Source organism: Triticum urartu, chromosome 5A, assembly GCF_056163025.1.
Source record: "Triticum urartu cultivar PI428250 chromosome 5A, HENAU_Tu73, whole genome shotgun sequence".
Lineage (NCBI taxonomy): Eukaryota > Viridiplantae > Streptophyta > Magnoliopsida > Poales > Poaceae > Triticum > Triticum urartu.
In genome coordinates, this window is record NC_141877.1 from 77,963,504 (window position 1) to 77,975,948 (window position 12,445).

The window sequence follows — 12,445 nt, forward strand, 5'->3', positions numbered from 1 at the left end:
GGTCATCTTATTTTAACCCCCCCCCCCCGGGCCAGTGCTCCTCTGAGTGTTGGTCCAAACTAGAGTCCTGTGCAGCGCCCCCTCGGGGAAACTCGAGGTTTGGTTTTAGTTGTATGGAGAGCTCATCTGAGTGTGCCCTGATAAAGAGATATGTGCAGCTCCTATCGGGATTTGTCGGCACATTCGGGCGGTGTTGCTGGTCTTGTTTTAACCTGTCGAATTGTCTTGTTGTACCGGGTTGCCGAGTCTGATCGGTTTGTCTCGGGTGGAGGTCTATTCCTTCGTTGACCGTGAGAGCTTGTCATGGGCTAAGTTGGGACTCCCCTGCAGGGATTGAACTTTCGAAAGCCATGCCCGTGGTTATGGGCAGATGGGAATTTGTTAATGTCCGGTTGTAGATAACTTAAACCTTAATTAATTAAAATGAATCAACTGTGTGTGTTGCCGTGATGGCCTCTTCTCGGCGGAGTCCGGGAAGTGGACACGGTGTTGGAGTTATGCTTGCGCAGGTTGTTCCTCTAGATTCTCGCTCGCGCTTTGCCTCCTCTTCTCGCTCCCTTTTGCGTATCAGTTAGCCACCACATATGCTAGTCGCTTGCTGCAGCTCCACATATATTTGCCTTATCCATTCCTATAAGCTTAAATAGTCTTGAGCGCGAGGGTGCAAGATTGCTGAGTCCCCGTGGCTCACAGATACTACAACTCCAGATGCAGGTCCAGGTGATTCCGCTCCAGGTGACGAGTACGAGCTCAAGTGGGAGTTCGACGAGGACTCTCAGCGTTATTATGTTTCCTTTCCCGATGATCAGTAGTGGTGCCTAGTTGGGGTTTGATTCAGGGCCTTGTCGCATGTTGGGTTTTCTTCTATTTTGGCGCCGTAGTCGGGCCATGAGTGCTTGTATGATGGATGTTATTTATGTACTCTGATGTGACGTGGCGAGTGTAAGCCAACTATGTATCTCCCCCTTTTATTATGTATTACATGGGATGTTGTAATGATTGCCTGACTTGCGACATTGCTTTCAATGCGGTTATGTCTCTAAGTCGTGCCTCGACACGTGGGAGCTATAGCCGCATCGAGGGCGTTACAGCAGACCAGTGAGCTCAATGATATCAATGGCTTTGGCTTCGTGATGAACATTTCCTGTCATCCACTCCAGGACCCAAGTCTTCGGATCCCTGTTGTAACCACGGTGTGAAGTGTGGCATAAAATTGGAGCAGAAACTCTTCGTTCCAGTGCTCTTGGTCGGTGACAAAAGGCAACAATCCGACCTCTTTGAAGCAATCCAGAGTTTCTTACAGACAGGGCAGACCAGCTATTGCTTCGGTGTCAAGACGCTTATGTGGGAATATGCGACCTTGATTGTACAGAATGCAGGAGTAATAGCTTCGCTGCGAATAGCTCCAGAACCGATCAGAAGATATTCGTTTCCTTGAGTAGGGGTTCTTGGAGCTATTGAAGAAGGTGTTGTCTGCTTTGAAGCCGTTGACATTGAAGGATCTAGGTGCTGATGCAGGACCTGGAAACCTGGGCAACCTTGGCATTGCCTTCTATACCTGAGGCCTGTGCTCAATATGATAGTCAAACTAAGGACCAGCAGCAGGTGCAGGAACAGAAGTAGTGGCATCATTGGCTTCGCTGACTTCTGGTTCTTGGGTTGGTGGAGGCTCCACATTTGCTTCGGCCATGACAGCGTCAGTGGCTTCATTGGTGTTGGTGGTGGCAGCCTCAAGATTTTCTACCTCCACTTGACGAGCTGGAGGGTCGGGCACAAGCACGTTCTCCTCGAGAACAGCTTCTTCAGTAGTTGGGGGAGTAGGAACACGTTCTTCTTCTTGAGTGCCATCGGCTGATGCAGCCGGAATGTCTTCAGCAGTTTTAGCGTCAGACTCGGAGACTTGAGACCTTGGTCCTTTGCGAAGCCTGCGTAACGCCGGCGACGCCTTTGGAGATGGAGTTGGCTGGGCCTCAAAGTCTCTTCTTCTTCTTGTCGGGGTAGTGTGACTTGTTGTTGTTGTGGGTGATCAGCCCATGTTGCATCCTGAGCAATTGGCGTCAAAGGACGACCAATGCTGATGAGTTCGCTGTGCGTAAGCACAGGCGATGATACCTGTTGGTACTCGATCTGAGGAAGGACTACATCATCTTCAACATTGTCATGGTGACCAATGTCTTCAGCAGCGGTGGGATCAGCTGCTGGAATGTCTTCAGCTTCATAAGCCTCTGTGGAAGCATGCTCATGGACAGTCAGTTGGCGCTCTTGATGTTCAGCGTTAGGGCGAACCATGGAGATGGGTTCAACAATTAAGGGCTCTGTGGGAGCAGCCCGTTCCTTCTTGGTCTTCCGCTTCTTCTTGGAGGGAGCAGCATCAGAGGCTTCATGATATTTTCTCTTTCTGGCTTCAACCTCAACAGTCCTCGTCTTCTTCAGTTCTGAAGCGGTAGACCTGGCTTTTGGCTTCGAGCCAGTCATGCTGGTTGGGAAGACAATGGGATCTGCTTCCTGCCTTGGTGCGTTGGGTTCGGCCACAGTGGGCTTCTTCTTCTTCTTAGCAGCCATCCTGGGATCAATGCCCGGACGCCCAAGGGCCTTGCGCTTCTCAGCCTCGTTGTAGGCTTGCACACACTTGTCAGCCAGGCTCTTCATGCGCTCACGAGAACTCTGAGCTTCTGCACGTTTCTTGAGAAAGGCTTCCTTGAGCTCGTGCAGCATAATCTTGAAGTTCTTCACCTCTTGCACGCTGAGCTTGGCCATATGCTTCTTGAACTGGGCTTTTTCAAAGTCAATCTTTTGCTTCAGTTCAACGGTGCGCTGGGCGATAGCTAACTCTGAAGCAATGGCGCCATGGAAGGCGACACTGAGGCCAATTGGGAGTTGCAGATCGTCAAAGCTGAGGTTGGGCGTTTCAAACCACTCATCGATGAAGTCGTGGATGATTGCCATGTCAAAGAGAGGCAAATTGTTGAAGATTTTTGTTTCTTCTTTGCTCTTGATCAGTTGCTCAAGAGCATCATCTGCCAGATCTTCATCACTGGACAGATCAATGGCATCATTGCGCAGAATGGCATCAGCAGTCAGTTCTTGGCTGGTGTGTGGCAGAGGCATCTTGACTCTCTGGGGCTTGGAGATGTGTGACAGATCTTCAGACTGCACACTGTCTTCAGGAGGTGCAGTAGCCAGTGGCTTCGCCCGTGAGATTTTCGGGGCTGAGGCAGGCTTTGAAGCTTTAGGTTGATTCAGTTTCTTTGGCGTCGGTGCTGCAGGCGCTTCGTCAGATTCAGCGTCATCTGCAGGCGCATCCACAGCTGTTCCTTGAACCACGATATGAGTGATGAGACCTTCCAGGTTATAGAAGGGCCCAACAAGATTGGGTTTAGCTTCGCGGGTGCCATCAGCACGGGGAGCCGAGGGACCAGGGTTGAAGTCTAGTCCCAATGACTTCTTGTTCTGCTTCACTGAGTTCTTAGCAAACTGGAAGTTGCGCTTGAATAGATTGTCGTCACGACACCATAGTAGTGACGATGGGTCAGCATCAGCAGGCTATGGTCCACGGACCATGCAGGGATAGAAGCCTTGTTCAATGGCTTCATCTCTGGACCTGGGTTGAAGATTTTTGTATAGGATGTCTCCCCAAGGTCGCTTTATGGCATTTTTCTCAGCATATTCCTGGGTCACAAACCGGTATTTGAACCATTGTTCTGCCCAATATCTTCGAATCCATTGGATTCGGGTCTTGCGCTGATTGTAATCCTCTTCAGAATCTGTCTTGTAAAGCTCTGAGAGGTCATCAGGCAAGTCTCTTGATGTTCCCCCACGACGTTGTCTGCCACCCTTCCTTACGGATTTCTCTGTAGCCATGAACTTCAAACTGAATGGCTTCAACACGTTCAAAGGCTTCAGAGGCTTTCGCTTGCTGGACAAACAGGAACTGGCTTCGGGAGAATTTTATACGATGTTGTAAGAATTCTGCAAATGAATGCATACTATGAGAACCAAGGGATTCTCCCACAGACATGTACCTGTGATAGCATTAAGGTGCGAGGGAAGGGGAAGAGGTCATATGCATTCTCAGAAGATTTTGAAGATAAATCAGTTTAGAAGACATTAACCTCATCGTGCGAAGACATTCACTCATAGATAAGGAGTTGGTTCTAGATTTGTACGAATCCAGAGATCAGTACAAGTGAGGAATCTAACTACTTTGTGAAGCATAAGTGAACATACTAGGCATAATATGAGATGCAGTATGAAGTGGATCCAACATGTGTGAACAGAAACTACTTGTGGTAGAAAGTGACGAATCTGTAGGATCAAAGGGGCCGTAAAAAGGAAGTTTTATTTACCACACAAGGAACTGCTAGACGGAGTGGAAGAGGAGGCCGAGCAGTTCGATCGTCCGTGCCCTAACTTGGCGATGAAGGACACCTACGGCAACGGCGGAGAAGACGATGTCCGCGGCCGGCGTGAAGACAGCGTCGGAGAGGTTGCGGCAGCTAAGCGCTTCGTCACCGGCGTCATCGAGGGCTAGCGGTGGTGCTAGGGTTCATGCGAGAGTGGAAGAAAGGATAATGACTGTGGTGAGGCGTGTATTTATAGGGACAGGGACGGCACAGCGTTATTACACAGGTGCCCCTGGTGATTCACATCTGAAGAACACGTGGCCATCATGCAGCATATCGGAGGTTGTTCCACGTTCCCACGCACGCCTGGATTGTCGGGTGGTCGTTCCCACTTCTCCGGGTTTCAGGTGAAGGAATTTTCATTGAAAACGGACTTAATGTTTGTCTCTGTATCTTCTGCTGACAAGGACGCAGAGAAGACATTCGACAGTTTCAATAGAATGCATATGATTTGGAGAGATAGAGTTTGAGATAGAAAGCATAGAGAGGTTAGGGTCCGATCACATTCACTTAGTTCAAAAGATTCAACAAGAAGACATAGCTATAAGTGAATGCTGTAGAGGACAGAACACTATATATATATATATATGAAAAAGACAATCAAACCAACATAGTGAAGATAATCATGAGGACAAGTTGAGAATGAAGACAAACAAAATGTGAAGACATAGCAAATGTAACACCATGGGTAAAACGCTTCAAACAGAAGAATTTGGTGGTGGCGTTACCCACCGTATAGGAAGTATTAGACCCAGACACGGCGCACAATTATCGTGGCGCTCCGAAGTCAAATTCCACATTAATGTATTCACACTTAGAATGTATGTCTTCATTGATTGAAGATATACTTTACTTTATGTGTTGCACATCTAAGTCATCAATATGCATAAGTGTTAGGATGTGTGCCTGATCACAGGACATTTGAGGATTCCAAGATATTTAGCTCACACCGTAACTTGCAAAATATCTTCTCATCCAAGGGCTTGGTGAAAATATCTGCCAATTGCTCTTCAGTGTTGACGTGTATGATATCAATATCTTCCTTCGCAACATGATCTCTGAGAAAGTGATGACGAATTTCAATGTGCTTTGTCTTCGAGTGCTGAACTGGGTTGTTGGCAATCTTGATGGCGCTTTCGTTGTCGCAGTAGAGTGGCACTTGCTTCAGATGAATGCCATAGTCTTTTAGTGTTTGCTTCATCCACAGAAGCTGAGCGCAGCAAGATCCAGCAGCAATGTATTCAGATTCAGCAGTGGAGAGAGATACACAGTTCTGCTTCTTTGAAGACCAACATACAAGTGATCGTCCCAGAAAATGACATGTGACTGATGTAGACTTGCGATCCACTTTGTCACCAGCATAATCAGCATCCGAGAATCCAACCAGATCAAACTCTGAGCCCTTTGGATACCATAATCCTAGAGTTGGGGTGTAAGCCAAATATCGAAGAATTTGCTTCACAGCTAAGTGATGCGATTCCTTTGGTGCCGCTTGGAATCGAGCACACATGCAAACACTAAGCATAATATTTGGCCTAGATGCACATAGATAAAGTAAAGAACCAATCATGGAGCGGTATACCTTTTGGTCGAACTCTTTACCATTGTCGTTGGGGCCCAGATGATGTTTGGCTGGCATTGACGTCGTGAAGCCTTTGCAGTCTTGCATACCAAACTTCTTCAGGCAATCTTTAAGATACTTCTCTTGAGATATAAAGATGTCGTTGCGTTGCTGACGTATTTGAAGACCAAGGAAGAACTTCAGCTCACCCATCATGGACATCTGATATTGCTCTTGCATCATATATCCAAACTCTTCACTGTATTTCTGATTGGTGCAGCCGAAGATAATGTCATCCACATATATTTGGCACACAAACAGTTCACCATCATATGTCTTCGTGAAGAGAGTGGGGTCGAGGGAACCAGATTTGAAGCCTTTGCTCTTCAGGAAGTCTTTGAGTGTGTCGTACCAAGCCCGAGGAGATTGTTTGAGGCCATACAGTGCCTTGTTGTGCTTGTACACCATGTCGGGATGTTTTGGATCTTCAAAGCCAGGCGGTTGTGCAACATACACTTCTTCTTCAATCTTGCCATTGAGAAAAGCACTCTTCACATCCATTTGATATAGAAGTATGTTATGATGATTTGCATAGGCGAGCAGTATGCGTATAGCTTCAAGTCTAGCCACAGGAGCAAATGTTTCATCGAAGTCAATCCCTTCAACTTGAGTGTATCCTTGAGCAACGAGACGAGCTTTGTTTCTGACAACTTGACCATGCTCATCTTGCTTGTTGCGATATATCCATTTGGTGCCTATTATATTGTGCTTCCAAGGATCAGGACGCTTAACCAGTTCCCATACATTATTCAGCTCAAACTATTGAAGCTCTTCTTGCATAGCTTGAATCCATTCAGGTTCCATGAAGCCTTCTTCAACTTTCTTGGGTTCTGTTATTGAGACGAATGCAAAGTGCCCACAGAAATTTGCTAGCTGAGTTGCCCTTGAACGAGTGAGTGGACCAGGTGCATTTATACTATCGATTATTCTCTCAATCTGCACTTCATTTGCAACACGAGGATGTATAGGACGAAGATTTTGCTCTTGTTGATCATCGTCATTGTTAGAGGGATTGTCTTCAGGCTGAGCATTGTCTTCAGGTTGTTCAGGTGCAGAGATGATAAGTTCCTCTTCAGGTTAAGCTTCAGAAGGTATGATTTCTCCAGTTCCCATAAGTTTGATTGATTCACTGGATGGAACTTCATCTAGCACATTTGGCAGTTGCTCTCTTTGTGAGCTGTTAGTTTCATCGAACCGCACATCCACTGTTTCAACCACTTTGTAATGAAAGAGATTGAAGACTCTGTAGGAGTGAGAATCCTTTCCATACCAAGCATAAAACCCTCATGTGATTTTGGTGCAAACTTTGAAGTGTGATGTGGATCCTTGATCCAGCACTTGGCGCCAAATACTCTGAAGTAGCTGACATTTGGCTTCTTGCCAATAAGGAGCTCATAGGATGTCTTGTTCAGAAGCTTGTGAAGATAAACACGGTTGATGATATGGCATGCGGTGTCAATGGCTTCAGGCCAGAATTTTCTTGGAGTCTTGTATTCATCAAGCATCGTTCGAGCCATCTCAATAAGTGTTCTGTTCTTGCGTTCGACGACGCCATTCTGCTGTGGCGTGTACGGAGCTGAGAATTCATGTGTGATGCCCAAGGTATCAAGATACGTATCAAGGCCAGTGTTCTTGAATTCAGTGCCATTGTCACTTCTGATGTGCTTTATCTTGGCGCCATAGTTGTTCATTGCTCGATTGGCGAAGCATCTGAAGACATCCTGCACTTCAGTCTTGTAAAGGATTATATGCACCCAAGTATATCTTGAATAATCATCAACAATGACAAAGCCATAGAGACAAGCAGTAGTAGTAAGAGTTGAGTAATGAGTGGGACCGAAAAGATCCATGTGTAGCAGTTCGAAGGGTTGAGTCATTGTCATTATTGTCTTCGAGGGATGCTTGGCTCTCGTCATCTTTCCTGCTTCACAGGCACCGCATAAGTGGTCCTTCTTGAACTTGACGCCCTCGATGCCTATGACATGCTTCTTTCTTGCAAGAGTGTGGAGGTTCCTCATGCCAGCATGCCCTTGTTGGAAATATGCCCTAGAGGCAATAATAAAAGCTTTATTATTATATTTCCTTGTTCATGATAATTGTCTTTATTCATGCTATAATTGTATTATCTGGAAATCGTAGTACATGTGTGAATAACAGACACCAACATGTCCCTAGTAAGCCTCTAGTTGACTAGCTCGTTGATCAACAGATAGTCATGGTTTCCTGACTATGGACATTGGATGTCATTGATAACGAGATCACATCATTAGGAGAATGATGTGATGGACGAGACCCAATCCTAAACATAGCACAAGATTGTATAGTTCGTTTGCTAGAGTTTTCCAATGTCAAAGTATCTTTTCCTTGGACCATGAGATCATGTAACTCCCGGATACCGTAGGAGTGCTTTGGGTATACCAAACGTCACAACGTAACTGGGTGACTGTAAAGGTAGACTACGGGTATCTCCGAAAGTGTCTGTTGGGTTGACATGGATCAAGACTGGGATTTGTCACTCCGTATGACGGAGAGGTATCACCGGGCCCACTCGGTAATGCATCATCATAATGAGCTCAAAGTGACCAAGTGTCTGGTCACGGGATCATGCATTACGGTACGAGTAAAGTGACTTGCCGGTAACGAGATTGAACGAGGTATTGGGATACCGACGATCGAATCTCGGGCAAGTAACATATCGATTGACAAAGGGAATTGCATACGGGGTTGATTGAATCCTCGACATCGTGGTTCATCCGATGAGATCATCGTGGAGCATGTGGGAGCCAACATGGGTATCCAGATCCCGCTGTTGGTTATTGACCGGAGAGTCGTCTCGGTCAGGTCTGCTTGTCTCCCGAACCCGTAGGGTCTACACACTTAAGGTTCGGTGATGCTAGGGTTGTGAAGATATGTATATGCAGTAACCCGAATGTTGTTCGGAGTCCCGGATGAGATCCGGACGTCACGAGGAGTTCCGGAATGGTCCGGAGGTAAAGAATTATATATAGGAAGTGCTGTTTTGGCCATCGGGACAAGTTTCGGGGTTATCGGTATTGTACCGGGACCACCGGAGGGGTCCCGCGGGCCCACCGGGTGGGGCCACCTGCCCCGGGGGGCCACATGGGCTATAGGGGTGCGCCTTGGCCTATATGGGCCAAGGGCACCAGCCCCTATAGGCCCATGCGCCTAGGGTTTCCACAAAGGAAGAGTCCAAGTGGTGGAAGGCACCCCTAGATGCCTTGGGGGGGAGGGAAACCTCCCCTTGGCAGCCGCACCTAGGAGATTGGATCTCCTAGGCTGCGCACCCCCCCCTTGGCCCTCCTATATATAGTGGGGGAGAGGAGGGACTTCATACCCCAGCCCCTGGCGCCTCCCTCTCTCCCCGTTACGTCTCTCCTTCGTAGTATAGGCGAAGCCCTGCTACTATGACGCCCTGCATCCACCACCACGCCGTCGTGCTGCTGGATCTTCATCAACCTCTCCTTCCCCCTTGCTGGATCAAGAAGGAGGAGACGTCTCCCGTCCCGTACGTGTGTTGAACGCGGAGGTGCCGTCCGTTCGGCGCTGGTCATCGGTGATTTGGATCACGTCGAGTACGCCTTCCTCATCCCCGTTCTTTGAATGCTTCCGCGCATGATCTACAAAGGTATGTAGATGCAATCCGATCACTCGTTGCTAGATGAACTCCTAGATGATCTTGGTGAAACGAGTAGGAAATTTTTTGTTTTCTGCAACGTTCCCCAACAGTGGCATCATGAGCTAGGTCTATGCGTAGTTTTTTTGCGCGAGTAGAACACAATTTGTTATGGGCGTAGATTTGTCAACTTTCTTGCCGCTACTAGTCTTATCTTGATTCAGCGGTATTGTGGGATGAAGCGGCCCGGACCAACCTTACACGTACGCTTACGTGAGACCGGTTCCACCGACTAACATGCACTAGTTGCATAAGGTGGCTGGCGGGTGTCTGTCTCTCCTACTTTAGTTGGAGCGGATTCGATGAACAGGGTCCTTATGAAGGGTAAATAGAAGTTGACAAATCACGTTGTGGCTTTAACGTAGGTAAGAAGACGTTCTTGCTAGAACCCTAATTCAGCCACGTAAAACTTGCAACAACAATTAGAGGACGTCTAACTTGTTTTTGCAGCAAGTGGTTTGTGATATGATATGGCCAAAGTTGTGATGAATGATGAATGATCTATATGTGATGTATGAGATGTTCATGCTATTGTAATAGGATTCATGACTTGCATGTCGATGAGTATGACAACCGGCAGGAGCCATAGGAGTTGTCTTTATTCTTTTATATGACCTGTGTGTCATTGAGAAACGCCATGTAAATTACTTTACTTTATTGCTAAACGCGTTAGCCATAGTAGTAGAAGTAATAGTTGGCGAGCAACTTCATGGAGACACGATGATGGAGATCATGATGATGGAGATCATGGTGTCAAGCCGGTGACAAGGTGATCATGGAGCCCCAAGATGGAGATCAAAGGAGCTATGTGATATTGGCCATATCATGTCACGTTTATTATTTGATTGCATGTGATGTTTATCATGTTTTGCATCTTGTTTACTTAGAACGACGGTAGTAAATAAGATGATCCCTCATAATAATTTCAAGAAGTGTTCCCCCTAACTGTGCACCGTTGCGACAGTTCGCTGTTTCAAAACACCACGTGATGATCGGGTGTTTTATTCAGACGTTCACATACAACGGGTGTAAGACAGATTTACACATGCAAACACTTAGGTTGACTTGACGAGCCTAGCATGTACAGACATGGCCTCGGAACACAGAAGACCGAAAGGTCGAGCATGAGTCGTATAGAAGATACGATCAACATGAAGATGTTCACCGATGTTGACTAGTCCGTCTCACGTGATGATCGGACGCGGCCTAGTCAACTCGGATCATGTAATACTTAGATGACTAGAGGGATGTCTAATCTAAGTGGGAGTTCATTAATAATTTGATTAGATGAACTTAATTATCATGAACTTAGTCTAAAATCTTTGCAATATGTCTTGTAGATCAAATGGCCAACGTAGTCCTCAACTTCAACGCGTTCCTAGAGAAAACCAAGCTGAAAGACGATGGCAGCAACTATACGGACTGGGTCCGGAACCTGAGGATCATCCTCATAGCTGCCAAGAAAGATTATGTCCTACAAGCACCGCTAGGTGAAGCTCCCGTCCCACAGAACCAAGACGTTATGAACGCTTGGCAGACACGTGTTGACGACTACTCCCTCGTTCAGTGCGGCATGCTTTACAGCTTAGAGCCGGGGCTCCAAAAGCGTTTTGAGAGACATGGAGCATATGAGATGTTCGAAGAGCTGAAAATGGTTTTTCAAGCTCATGCCCGGATCGAGAGATATGAAGTCTCCGATAAGTTCTTCAGCTGTAAGATGGAGGAAAATAGTTCTGTCAGTGAGCACATACTCACTATGTCTGGGTTGCATAACCGCTTGTCTCAGCTGGGAGTTAATCTCCCGGATGATGCGGTCATTGACAGAATCCTCCAGTCGCTTCCACCAAGCTACAAGAGCTTTGTGATGAACTTCAACATGCAGGGGATGCAAAAGACCATTCCTGAGTTGTTCTCAATGCTGAAATCAGCGGAGGTAGAAGTCAAGAAGGAACATCAAGTGTTGATGGTCAATAAAACCACTAAGTTCAAGAAAGGCAAGGGTAAAAAGAACTTCAAGAAGGACGGCAAGGAGGTTGCCGCGCCTGGCAAGCAAGCTGCCGGGAAGAAGCCAAAGAATGGACCCAAGCCCGAGACTGAGTGCTTTTATTGCAAGGGAAGCGGTCACTGGAAGCGGAACTGCCCTAAGTACTTAGCAGACAAGAAGGCCGGCAAAACAAAAGGTATATGTGATATACATGTAATTGATGTGTACCTTACTAGTGCCCGTAGTAGCTCCTGGGTATTTGATACCGGTGCAGTTGCTCACATTTGTAACTCAAAGCAGGGGCTGCGGAATAAGCGGAAACTGGCAAAGGACGAGGTGACGAAGCGCGTCGGGAATGGTTCCAAGGTCAATGTGATCGCCATCGGCACGCTACCTCTACATCTACCTTCGGGATTAGTTTTAAACCTTAATAATTGTTATTTAGTGCCAGCTTTGAGCATGAACATTGTATCGGGATCTCGTTTAATTCGAGATGGCTACTCATTTAAATCCGAGAATAATGGTTGTTCTATTTATATGAGAGATATGTTTTATGGTCATGCTCCTATGGTGAATGGTTTATTCTTTATGAATCTCGAACGTGATGCTACACATGTTCATAATGTGAGTACCAAAAGATGTAAGGTTGATAATGATAGTCCCACATACTTGTGGCACTGCCGCCTTGGTCACATAGGTGTCAAACGCATGAAGAAGCTCCATGCAGATGGACTTTTAGAGTC